Here is a 12159-nt window from a genome sequence, read left to right on the forward strand (position 1 = left end):
TTCTCTGACCCCAAATGAATAATGGAAAAAAAATGAGCTCTTTTTCCTTGTATACTTGCATCACTCTCACAAATATCTGTGAGAGTGAAATTCCCTTTCTCTGACAAAAGGGAATGTAGGCTTTTCCTGTATTTAGCAATTTTCCAGTTCCCTGCAGAGACCAAGTAGGTGTCCTACAATTTAACTCCAACACTATCTACCGGGACAGAGCACCAGAGCTTACATGTAAACATCTCAGTCCCACAAGACTACCATGTCCACTTCCACTTCAAATGTCCATTACCCATCCAAGTGGCCACTGACAGTAAATCAGAGGTTCCCACAGTTTTCTCTTTGGGTTTGGTTATTAGCTAGAACGGTTCACAGAACTCAGGAAAACAACTTATTTATTAGATTCCTTGTTTATTATAGAGCCATACAACTCAACGGCCAGCCAGATGGAAGACACTGCACAGAGCAAGTTATGTGGGAAGGGCGTCCAGCTTCCATGCCCTCTCCAGGTATCCCACCCTTCCAGCCTCTCCATGTGGTCAGTGAACTTAAAGCTCTCTGAATCTTGTCTTTTGGATTTTTTTAATGGAGGCTTCATCATGTAAGCATGATTAATTAAATCATTGGCCACTGATATTCAACTGGACCTTCAGCCCCTCTCCTTTCCCTGGTGCTCTGGGGTGGAGCTGAACTTTCCAATCCTCCAGTTCCCTTGGAAACTAGCCTTCCCCCATCAAGAAATTCCCCAGGAGTCCACAGTCACTAGCCATTCCTTTAGTAAAAAGTAAAAAGACGATCACTTCTGTAATTCCGGGGATTTACAGGAGATGTACACCAAGAAACAGAAGCAGGGGCCGAATACACATTCCGTATTATGTCTCAGATAGGTAGGTAGATAGGTAGATTAGATAGATAGATTTTTTTAAAAGGACTCCAATATCTGGAAACTGAGCCGACATCCACAGATAAGGCTCAATGTTATAACAAACTGATCTGATGCTTATAGCTAAATTATACTGTTCCCTTATCAGACAAAACACTTCTCATAGAACATCTGCCTCAGACAAAGACACTGCAGTCGTAGTACCAGACATCTCAGTCTCACTAAAGGAGTGACTGCCACTCCTTTCAAATTAAAGCTTTATTCTATTCTAATATCCCCCAATGGATAAGATTTATTAAAATATTCAATCATGGAATTGTCTCTGCTTTCTGATAACACTCAATCTAGGGTGAGTTTCTGCTTCCTTAGAACCTCCCCCAAAATTACTCAACCAAAGCCTAAATCCCATAGCAGATCATTCTAATGCATTGCTACTAAGATATACTACACTTCCCAATGGTGTATATTCTCCCTTTGCTGCAAAGAGCAATAAACACAACTTGTTAAGTGTATATATATATATATATATATATATATATATATATATATATATATATATATATAATTATAAACACTTGTGCAGTTGGTCTTTCAAGTTTTCATAGATTCTGCTCCTGCAAATTTGACCAACCACAGATCAAAATTATTTTTTAAATTACTTCTAAACACATATTTAGAAGTAATTTAAAAAATATAAAGCAATATCGGATTACATACAGATGTTTTTTATTGTCATTATTTCCTAAATAAGTCAGTATAACAACTACTTACATAGCATTTATTCTGCTAGGTATTATATGTAATCTATAAGTGATTTAAAGTATATGGGAGGATACATGTGGATTATATGCAAATATATTATATTATTTCATATAAGAAATTTGAGCACCCACAGATTTGGTATCTGCAATAGGTCCCAGGGCCCCTACCCTTCAGATACCAAGGCACAGCTACCATGTATTTTTATTTTTGTTACAGGCATTTGACCTTTCACCACTGTGAATGCTGGTTAAATAGTCACTGTAATGCTATTATCTGCCAGTAGGTTGCACACAATATGCATAGATATATTGAAGCTGAACAAGTAATGTTCGTTATACTTCACAGCAAAGGAGAATATACACCCTTGGGGAGTGTAGCATATTTTAGTAGGAAGGTATTAGAATGGTCACAGGGCAGGGAATTGGAAAAGAAGATGAATGTAAAGTCAAGAGACAAAAAATGATCTGGATCATTGGAGATGACAATATGGAGTCATGTTTAACTAAATACAGACACAGATACAGATGGTTCCATGTGGAAATATTTATAGATATGTCTTTAAAAATTGGTTGGTATACATACAAATATCTTCTGCTCAAACTGCTGAGAAGACTAAAAAGCAAAAAATGTCTCAATAGCAATAAGCACACGATGGTCCAAACTCTGGTTTCTGATATCATTCACCAATTAAAGGAACCGAAACTCTTTAGAGAGACGGCTGAGGTAGGAAACATATAAGACGTGCCTGAAGCATCTCATAGTGCCAGAAAGTAAGAATGTTCTCAAAACCAAAACTATGTGCTTTGATAGAGATACGTCAGAAATACACAGAAGCCAGATGAAGAACCCCTAATGGCCAATACTGGAGCAATTGAAGCAACAATATAAAGCAATATCGGATTACAAACCCCAAAAATGAAATAAAATTTCATAAGCTCATATTGACACAAGTAACTGAACAAATGCATACATAAATTATTGAGGGAGAATAGACAATTCTCCCCTGCAGAATTCCAAAAATAGATGTAGATATTTCTATTTTAAAGAGATAGAACATTGTTCCCAAGTGTAAGCTAAGCATAATGGTTTTCTTCCCAGCAGTGCCACATAGAAAGAAGAAAACAGTAGGTTTACAGTGGAGAAACCTGACAAATGCTATCTCAAGCCAGGTGGTCAATGCTAATGTCAATTGTGGTCAGTTGCTGGGATGATATGCACCTCCCCATGATACAATGAGAATGGTATTTCAGGTCCTTGTTCTTCCTTCTGAAGAAAACACATTGCCCCAGTATAACTATGAAGAAAAGAAAGAAGAAAATCAGAGAAATCCCAGTAGACACACATTCTATAAAATACCTGTCCAGTAAACTTTCAAAGCTGTCAAGGTCATCAGAAATAAGGAAAGTCTGAGAAACTGTCACAATCAAGAGCAGCCCAAGAAGTGGTGACTAGTAAGTATAATTTGCTATTGTGGATGGAGATCCTGAAACATAAACAATGAAGAAGGAGGAGGAGGAGGTTAAGGAGGAGGAGGAGGAGAACAAGGAGAAGAAAAAGAAAGAAAGGTGAAGAAATCTGAATAAAGTATGGATTTTACAATAATACAATGTATTAATATCAGCTATGGTTGGACCAAATATATTAAACTCATGTAAATGTTACTAATAAAGAACATTGGGCATGGAGTATATGTAAACTCTGATTATCTTCACAATAATTTTATAAGCCTAGATTAATCTAAAATAAAAAAAAATTAAAAAAAAAACTTAGTTAAGGGAAAAAGAGAGCAGATGGAACTCGTGTGTCTTTGTGTCAGTTCTAAGTTTCTCTTGACCTGGATGGCAGGTGTGTCCTGCAGAAGCCTGAGTCCTTTTCAAGAACCCAAACACACACACCTGTGGAGGCAGGAGTCTGTGAAGCTGGGCAGTGGCAGACTCCAGGGCTCTGCAGTTGTAGTGAGCAGCAAAAGATGGGTTACAGAGGGACTGCTGATTGGCCTGCCCTCCACATCTCCCAGGAGAATCTTGCCTGCAGACCAACCGGAGCAGAAGCAAGGGAGGAAGGGAATTCTAGAAAACATTGCATCACACACATAGAAATCCTAGCCCTTGCTCAATGGTGAGGGATGTTGCATCACAAACTAAACCTAACACCTGGCAAGGCAGAGCAGACTTCAATGCACATTGAAGTGTTTATTATAAATGTTCATCATTTCTTTGGAACAGATTTTGATAGAAAGAGGGCATCCAGAGACAATGTAAATTTAATAGAGTCCCTAAGAGGAAGTAGGAGGAAAAATAAGAAAAAGAACTAGAAGGTGAACTTCAGAGAAAACAATCTTTGGCTCAGCACCAAGACCCCACACTAATCCAATCTTAAACAACTCGTCCCATGTATGAAAGTTAATTTTAACCTAATAAATATTGATAACTCTTATTTGTTAAGGCTATCATTCATGTATGGCCATTATGTTTTAAAAAGTTAACACAACGTTTAATGATTGCTTGGCTATTTTCCAAAAGCAATTTACAACTGGGAATTCATCTATTTGATTAAATCAAAACAACTGTTAAATTTTAATTTTGCATCTTGACTCAGAATTCAACAGCTGGCCTAAAGTCATTTCCTTGCCGCCTCCTTTGTCATTGAGACTACAGGAGTCTACTGACTGTTTAAACTGATCTTTTCAGATGGTCTGAACTTTCAACTGGGCTATACATTTTTGAGGACAAAGGAGCACACAGAGTTTGTTTTTGATTTATTTTCAACACCTTGCAGGGTATCCAGTGCATAGTAGGGCCCAATAAATAGATAATGGAACAGAGATTTAATAGTGTGAATCCACACATTAAAAAAAAAGGAAAAGAAATGGCTTAATGGAAATGTAAAAGCAAATGGTAGTAGCATATTTAAAGGAAAGATCATGAGCTTTGAATTCAGACAACTCCATCGTTTGGGCCTTGGAAAAATTACTTAATATCTAAAATAAATGTATATACAATCTACAAACAGATTCAATATATGTTTCTAGTCCAAACTCATCTAAATTATAGCTCTGCACATCCCAATGCCTGCTTGATATCTACATTTGGAAAATCAACTTGTCCAATATTAAACTCTAGGTAAGTTTCTTCTCTATAAAAATAGTTCTTTCCCCCCATTTTTTTCCAAGGATTTAACCCCAGGACATTTAACCATTGAGCCACATCCCTAGCCACTTTAATTTTTAATTTTGAGACAGTCACACTAAATTGCTTAGGGCCTTGCTATGTTGCTGAATCTGGCTTTGGACTCCTGATCCTACTGTCTCAGCTTCCTAAACCACTGGGATTACAGGCATTCACCACTGTCTCTGGTTTATAAAAATAGCCTTTTATGGAATATCCAGTTTCATGTTCATTAATTCCAGCTCCATTCTTCTAGTTGCTTATGCCAAATGTTTGACATTATCTGTAATCCTTCATCATCTCCCACGCTCTATAATTTGTTCATAAGCAAATCTCACCACGTTTATTTTCCAATATTCAAAATATTTATAATTCACCATTTCCCACCATCTTTTCTGCCATAATTCTGGTCTAGGCCATGATCACCTCACTGGGATTATTGCAATAGGGTCTTACTCTTCTCCCTGATCCTGTTGTAGCTGTTCCTGCTTCCTTAAAAGAACAAAGATGTCTACCTAGAAACGTGTCCTAACGATGTTTCTACTTGGAATAAAAGCCAAAGTCCTTGCAAGGAGCTAGAATGCCTTGTAAAATCTGCTCCTCCTTCTCATTTATGAACCTCAGCTTCTGCTGGTGTGCCCCTCATTCACCTGCTCCAATCACGCTGGCCTCCTTAGGGTCCAGTTTCATTTGCAACAAACTAGGAAGAGTGATAATGATGTCTAATCTAGCTTTTATCCAAGGTAGTAAATGAAATAATGCGTATAGAGTTTAGCTCAGAATCTGACTTCTGGGAAGCATTTAATCTATGTGAATAGTGGCCCAAGTCTATCATCATCATCAACATCATCACTGTTAATGTTGCCTCCCAAGAAGCACCCTCCAAAGAGAGCGTATTCACCTTCATCACTGACCTTTTTAATCTTAGGACTCAAAATCCTTGGAAAGTCAAGAGTAAGTTTTACCCTCCAAGGTTAAAAATTTGCCATGGATTAATTTTTTATCATTATTATTCTGATTCAGGCCCTAGAGGGAATACCAAATTGCAACTTCACAAAATATTCTGAGTTTCAGAAACAACACTTGCAAAACACTTTTTGGCTGGGTAAACATTCAATTGATTGTATGTCCTAGTCATTTTTTTTTAAGTCAGCTCTATTACTGCAGCCATACTTTATACAATAGGCAACATAATACATTTACATTCAAATTTGAATAATACCATGCACAGCCAGCAATAAATAAGACTTAAATTTAGGTTATGCCTTTGCTTGCTTTCTGAGAAATTTCTCAAAGAGAAGAGCAAATGGAAGTTTTTGTTGCTACTGTTGCTGGGTTTTTTTCCTATTTGTTTTTAAATTTCCCTTTGTGTCCAGGCTTCAGAACTTACAAAGAAATCTTACACCAGTTTATCCTGCTGTCTAATGATAAGCTTGGAAAAGCAGATAACTTTATACTTCTTCATTAATTTATTTAAAATCAGAGCACGAGTGTGTGTTTCTGTGCCTTGTGAAATGTTGGGAAATTTCAATTAGAATGATTTGAAGAAAGCCATAAATCCTTGTCAATTGGTAGTACACTGCTATCATTGACAATTGGCTCATCTCTTGCTTCTTGTATTGCAGTTAATAGAAGCTCCATGTATGTCTATTGAAGGTTGAAAGAATTGAATGAGACTACTTTATTTTCTTTTTATAAATTTTTATTGGTTCTTTTTAGTTACACATGATAATAGAATATATTTTGTCACATCACACATACATGGAATATAACTTCCCATTTTGTGGTTGTACATGATACGTAGTTACACTGGTCATGTCTTCATATATAAACATAGGAAAATTATGTCCAATACATTCTATAGTCTTTTCCCATCACTCCTCCCTTCCCGCCACTCCCTCTTCTCCAATCTGATGAACCTCCACTCTTCCTTCCCCCACTGCCTATTGTGAGTCAGCATCCACATATCGGAGAGAACACTCAGCCTTTCATCTTTTTCAGATTGGCTTATTTATTTCACTTAGCATGATAAATTCCAGTTCCATTCATTTACTGGAAAATGCCATAATTTCATTCTTCTAGATGACTGAGTAATATTCCATAGTGTAAATGAACTATATTTTCTTTCTCCAATCATCTGTTGAAGGGCACCTAGGTTGTTTTCATAGTTTAACTATTTTGAATTGAGTTACTATAAACATTGCCCTTTGGATATATGCCAAGGAGTGGGATAACTGTGGGTTAAATGGTGGTTCCATTCCAAGTTTTCTTAGGAATCTCCATACTGCTCTCTAGAGTGGTAGCACTAGTTTGCAGTCCCACCAGCAATGCAGGAGTGTACCTTTCCCCTCACATCTTCACTAACATTTACTGTTGTTTGTATCTTGATAATTGCCTTTCTAATTGGAATGAGATGAAATCTCAGTGTAGTTTAATTTGCATTTAATTTGCATTTCTCAAACTGCTAGAGATATTGAACAGGTTTTCATATATTTGTTGGCCATTCATATTTCTTCATCTGTGAAGGGCCTGTACAGTTCCTTTGCTCATTTATTGATTGGGTTATTTGGGGTTTTGGTGTTAAGTTTTTGAGTTCTTTTTATATCTTGGAGATTAATGCTCTATCTGGGGTGCATGTGGCAAAGATAGTCTCCCATGCTGTAGGTTCTTTCTTCACATTGTTGATTATTTCCTTTGCTATGAAAAAGCATTTTAGTTTAAATCCATCCCATTTGTTGATTCTTAATTTTACTTCTTGGGGCTTATGAGTCTTCATGAGGAATTCAGTTCCTAAGCCAACTTGATGGAGATTTGGCTTACTTTTTCTTCTAGTAGGCATAAGGTCTCTGGTCTAATGCCGAGGCCCTTGTTCCACTTTGAGTTTTGTGCAGATTGAGAGATAGGTATCTAATTTCATTTTGTTACATAAGGATTTCCAGTTTTCCCAGCACAATTTGTTAAAGAGGATATCGTTTCTCCAATGTATTTTTTTTTTGGCACCTTTGTCTACAATGATGGAACATCTAGTAGTGCAATAGATGTCTGGGTGTTAATTTTATATCCTGCCACTTGCTGAATTCATTTATGAGTTCTAGAAGTTTTCTAATGGAGGGTTTATTTTTTGTTTGTTATTTTTGTCTTTTAATATAGCATCATGTCAAAGGAATAGTTTGAGTTTTTCCTTTCCTATTCATATCCCTTTTAATTTCTTTCTCCTGTCTAATTGCTCTGGCTAGAGTGTCCCCAGACCATGTTGAATAGAAGTGGTGGAAGAAGGCATCCTTGTTTTGTTTCAGTCTTTAGAGGTAATGCCTTCAATTTTTCTCCATTTAGAATGATGATAGCCTTTGGTTTAGCATATACAGCTTTTACAATGTTGAAGTCTATTCCTACTATCCCTAGTTTTTCTAAGTTTTGAACATGAATGGATGCTGTACTTTGTTAAGTGCTTTTTCTTATCTTTTGAGATAATCATGTGATTCCTGTCTTTAAATCTATTGGTGTGATTAATTATATGTATTGATTTCTGTAAGTTGAACCAATCTTGCATCCCTGAAATGAACCCCAGTTGATCATGGTGCACTATATTTTTAATATTTTTTCATGCAATTAAGAATTTTTGCATCTATGTTCATCAGAGTTATTGGACTGAAATTTGCTTTCTTTTATGTGTCTTTGTTTGGTTTTGGTATCAGGGTGACACAAGCTTCACAGTATGAGTTTGCAGTATGAACTTGTAAGCAAGTTCACAGTATGAACTTGCTTAGTTTGTTTGAATGACCAGCATCCCCTTTTGCATTTCATGAAATAATTTGAGGAATATGGGTGGTAATTCTTCTTTGAAGGCCTTGTAGAACTCGGCTAAGAATCTGTCTGATCTTGGGCTTTTCTTTCTTACTAAGCTTTTGGCGAACTAATCTGTTTAAATTTTTTAAATCCCCCCCTGATTCAATTTGGGTAGGTCATATGTGAATGAGACTACTTTAAACAGAATTTAGAATATTTGACTCAGAAATATAACCTTGTAAATAAGATGAGATTGCAGAAAATGTTGGATCTTTCCTACTTCTTTATCAACTCTAAATTGCTAGATTTTGATGATTTAGTAAGATAATAAAATGACTTCTCCCTTCACTGCCTCACCCATGCCTCCCAGAAAGTGTAGTCTGTCTACCTTGCTGTCTTATCCACAGGGGAGCTGTGCCAGGGCAGTGGGTTAGGTTGCAGATTCAAGGAAAGCACTTAAAGACAGCAGGGGAGATATATGTTTTTTGGGGGAAAGCTTACAAACAACTGGTGACTGCTTTGAGAAGATCAGTGGTGTGTAGGCAGATAGCACCTCTGTCCCTTAAAGTGCTTCTGCAAGCAGTGCCTCCTCTCCCTGATAGTGTTTTGTGCAGTAGCAGCCAGCTGGATGAGTGACATGTATCCTTTACACAGTGCCCTCAATTCCATACTGTTCCCACTCAGGGAAGGGTGATATCTGTTAGACTGCAGAAGCAGTGACATCACTAGCATGAACTTGCTTAGTTTGTTTGAATGACCAGCATCCCAAGGAGCAACTTCCCCAGCATACATGCAGGAACTTAGCTTTCTACAGATAACACTGATTTTCCCTGGTCCTCAGTGTGCATGAGAGAACCAGTATCCTTCAAGATAAGGTATCAGGACCTTCTGGCTCAGGTTTGCTCTCCTTGTTCCCTTGACTTGGCTGGGTTTTGAGGACCGAAAAGGAGTCATTCCAGATAAGGTGATTTTTTTACAGTTCCTTTTTTTCTTTAGTGATGATACACTTGGTTCTTGTTTACCTCTCAGCATGCCTACTCCTATGCCATCCCCCCACCACTCCACCTGCAGACATGCACCCGGCCAAGACCATTTTCAGCATGAGAACTTTTCACTTTATAAAACACACCTAAGACCGGAGTTTTCATATAGAAATTTTTAAGTTACAAAATATGGGTTACAAGTGCAAGGAAATTTTTAAAAAGGTTTATTTTCTTAAATTTCTGCCCAACATGCCATGTTGAATTTCCTCTTTGCCTGTTTACAAGCATGGTGACATATTTTGTAATTTTCCAGTCATCCGGGGATATTAAAGAGCCAGTCCAGCTTGAACACTCAATGGTGAAATTTATGTTGTCTTCATATCATCTTCCATCACCCACCAGCCAAGCTTGAGCTGTGCCGTTGACTCCCTGGAGTGGAACAATAGTGATGTCTGCCCCCGGAACATCAATCTGGCTCAGACTCTTATGTCTCACTCTTCCAGGGTTGAAGAAAGTAGGAAAGGGTGGATACAGCCTCCTCTTGGACAACTGTCAGCATGTTCACAGCAGGGAGGCTCCCTTTGTCTTATAGCTCTGTTAAGGTGAGATTAGGGTCACTCTTGCTGCCTCCATACTGTGGCTCCTCAGAAGGTCAGCCATGTTTCTCACTCACTAGACACCCTTTGGCTCAGGCATCCACCTTCTTCCCTGGTACCTTCTACATGGAGACACATGAACTGCTAAATTTCTTTTTCATAGTTGCTCAAGGGAAGTCCTTTAAGGAAGAAAGAAAGAAAGAAAGGAAGGAAGGAAGGAAGGAAGGAAGGAAGGAAGGAAGGAAGGAAGGAAGGAAGGAAGAAAAGAAAAGGAACGATTTTATCCTTCTTGTCTTCTCAGGCATAATTATTTTGTAAGCTCTCCATTCAAATTCCCTCCCATGGAACCTCAAGTCAAAATAGACACCAGTGTTCTTGCATGACACCTCAGAGTAGAGTCCGCAAGCCGACTTTTAAATTATAGAGCCATGATCCATCTCTCCTTATTAGAAATAAGCTTTAGGAGAACAGGGACTTGGTTTTGTATTTTCCCTCGATGGATGTGCCATTTCTGAAAGACTGAAGGTAGACTGAATGAATCATTTCCTCTAGGCAGCATATCAAATCCATGTTCTTTTTTTTAAATATGGATCAATTTATTAATACTACACATGTGGGAAATTTGAGAAATTCATTTAGGTTTAGAAATGTTAAAAAACCTTCCCATGGCCACATGAAAACCCCAAATGCTTGCAAAGAAAGAAACAGAGAGGACAAAAAATTATAAAGAAAATCTCACTGCCGACCTGAGGACACTATGTCCCCCTGCTAAGTCATCCATACTCCCACAGATTGGTATCGATGGGTAGGACACATTTTAGGCTGATCTAAATGGAAGGAAATAGACAATTATTAAATGTTGAAATGTGGGAATGTGGTTTTGTAGCTTTTATCAGCCTTTGATACAATATACTCCATTGAAGTAGGATGAAGGGTGTCTTTGCTAGTCTGGTCTGTGGATTTCTTGAAATAAATGCCCTCTCCCAGCTCCCACGAGCGATGGCACAACCACTTGGCTACCCCCAATGACTGTGGAAAGCATGAAGCCCGAAGAAGATCCTCAAACCCAACACTGTCCTTGTATCCTGCCCCAGGCTTCCTCCTAGGGACACCTGGGTTTTAGAGTGACTTCCTTGCAACATTCTAAGGCTCCAGTGCTTGGGACCTGCTGAGGCCGGCAGTGCCATATTATCGATGGGACTCCACTTAGACTAGAACCAGTGCGGAACTTTTCCCAGTGAGAGCACTGTCCAATCTAACCTTTATAAATCCCCGCCCTGATTGTGTTTTCTATTGCCAGAACTAATGGCCACAAACTTGGAAGCTTAATACAACACAAATTTACTGTCCGGAGTTCTGTAGGCCAGAGGTCCTAGTGGGCTCAGCTAGTCCTCTGCAGAAGGCATCAAGTGGCTGAAACCAAAGTGTCCAGTCTACATCCATGTTGGAAGCTCTGTGGAAAAAATCTGTATTTGGTTGTAGCCAAATTCAGTTGCTTCTGGTTGTAGTTCTAAGGTTCCCACTCTCAGCCAGAGGTCTACCTGTGCTTCCATAGGCTTCTCACATTCCTTCCCATAATTTTCATGACACCTCCCTTAGGAACAGGGTGACAGTCCCTCTCAGTAAATTCATCATTAGTGAACCACTCCAGTTCTCCCTGACTTTCCCTTCTCCCACCACATCTCGATGACTTCAGAGAAAGCTTTCTGCTTTTAAGGGCTTGCATGATTAGATCAAACCCACCTGGATAATCCAGGATAATCTCCCCACTTTAAGATCAGTTACCTCCATTTCACCTGCAAAGTCAACTTTGCCATGTAATATAATATACTTACAGGTCCCAGGAATGAGAGGGTAGAAATTTTGGGGAGGCCATTCTGCCCCCATACCTCTTTCTAGTGGGGTTTACCAGGTGTCCTGGTGATCTCTTGGGTTTCCTCCAATGGGCTCATCCTGGGGTCTGGTAAATGGCCTCAGTTCAGGAGGGCCAG

This window comes from Ictidomys tridecemlineatus, chromosome 3, assembly GCF_052094955.1.
Source record: "Ictidomys tridecemlineatus isolate mIctTri1 chromosome 3, mIctTri1.hap1, whole genome shotgun sequence".
Taxonomy (NCBI): domain Eukaryota; kingdom Metazoa; phylum Chordata; class Mammalia; order Rodentia; family Sciuridae; genus Ictidomys; species Ictidomys tridecemlineatus.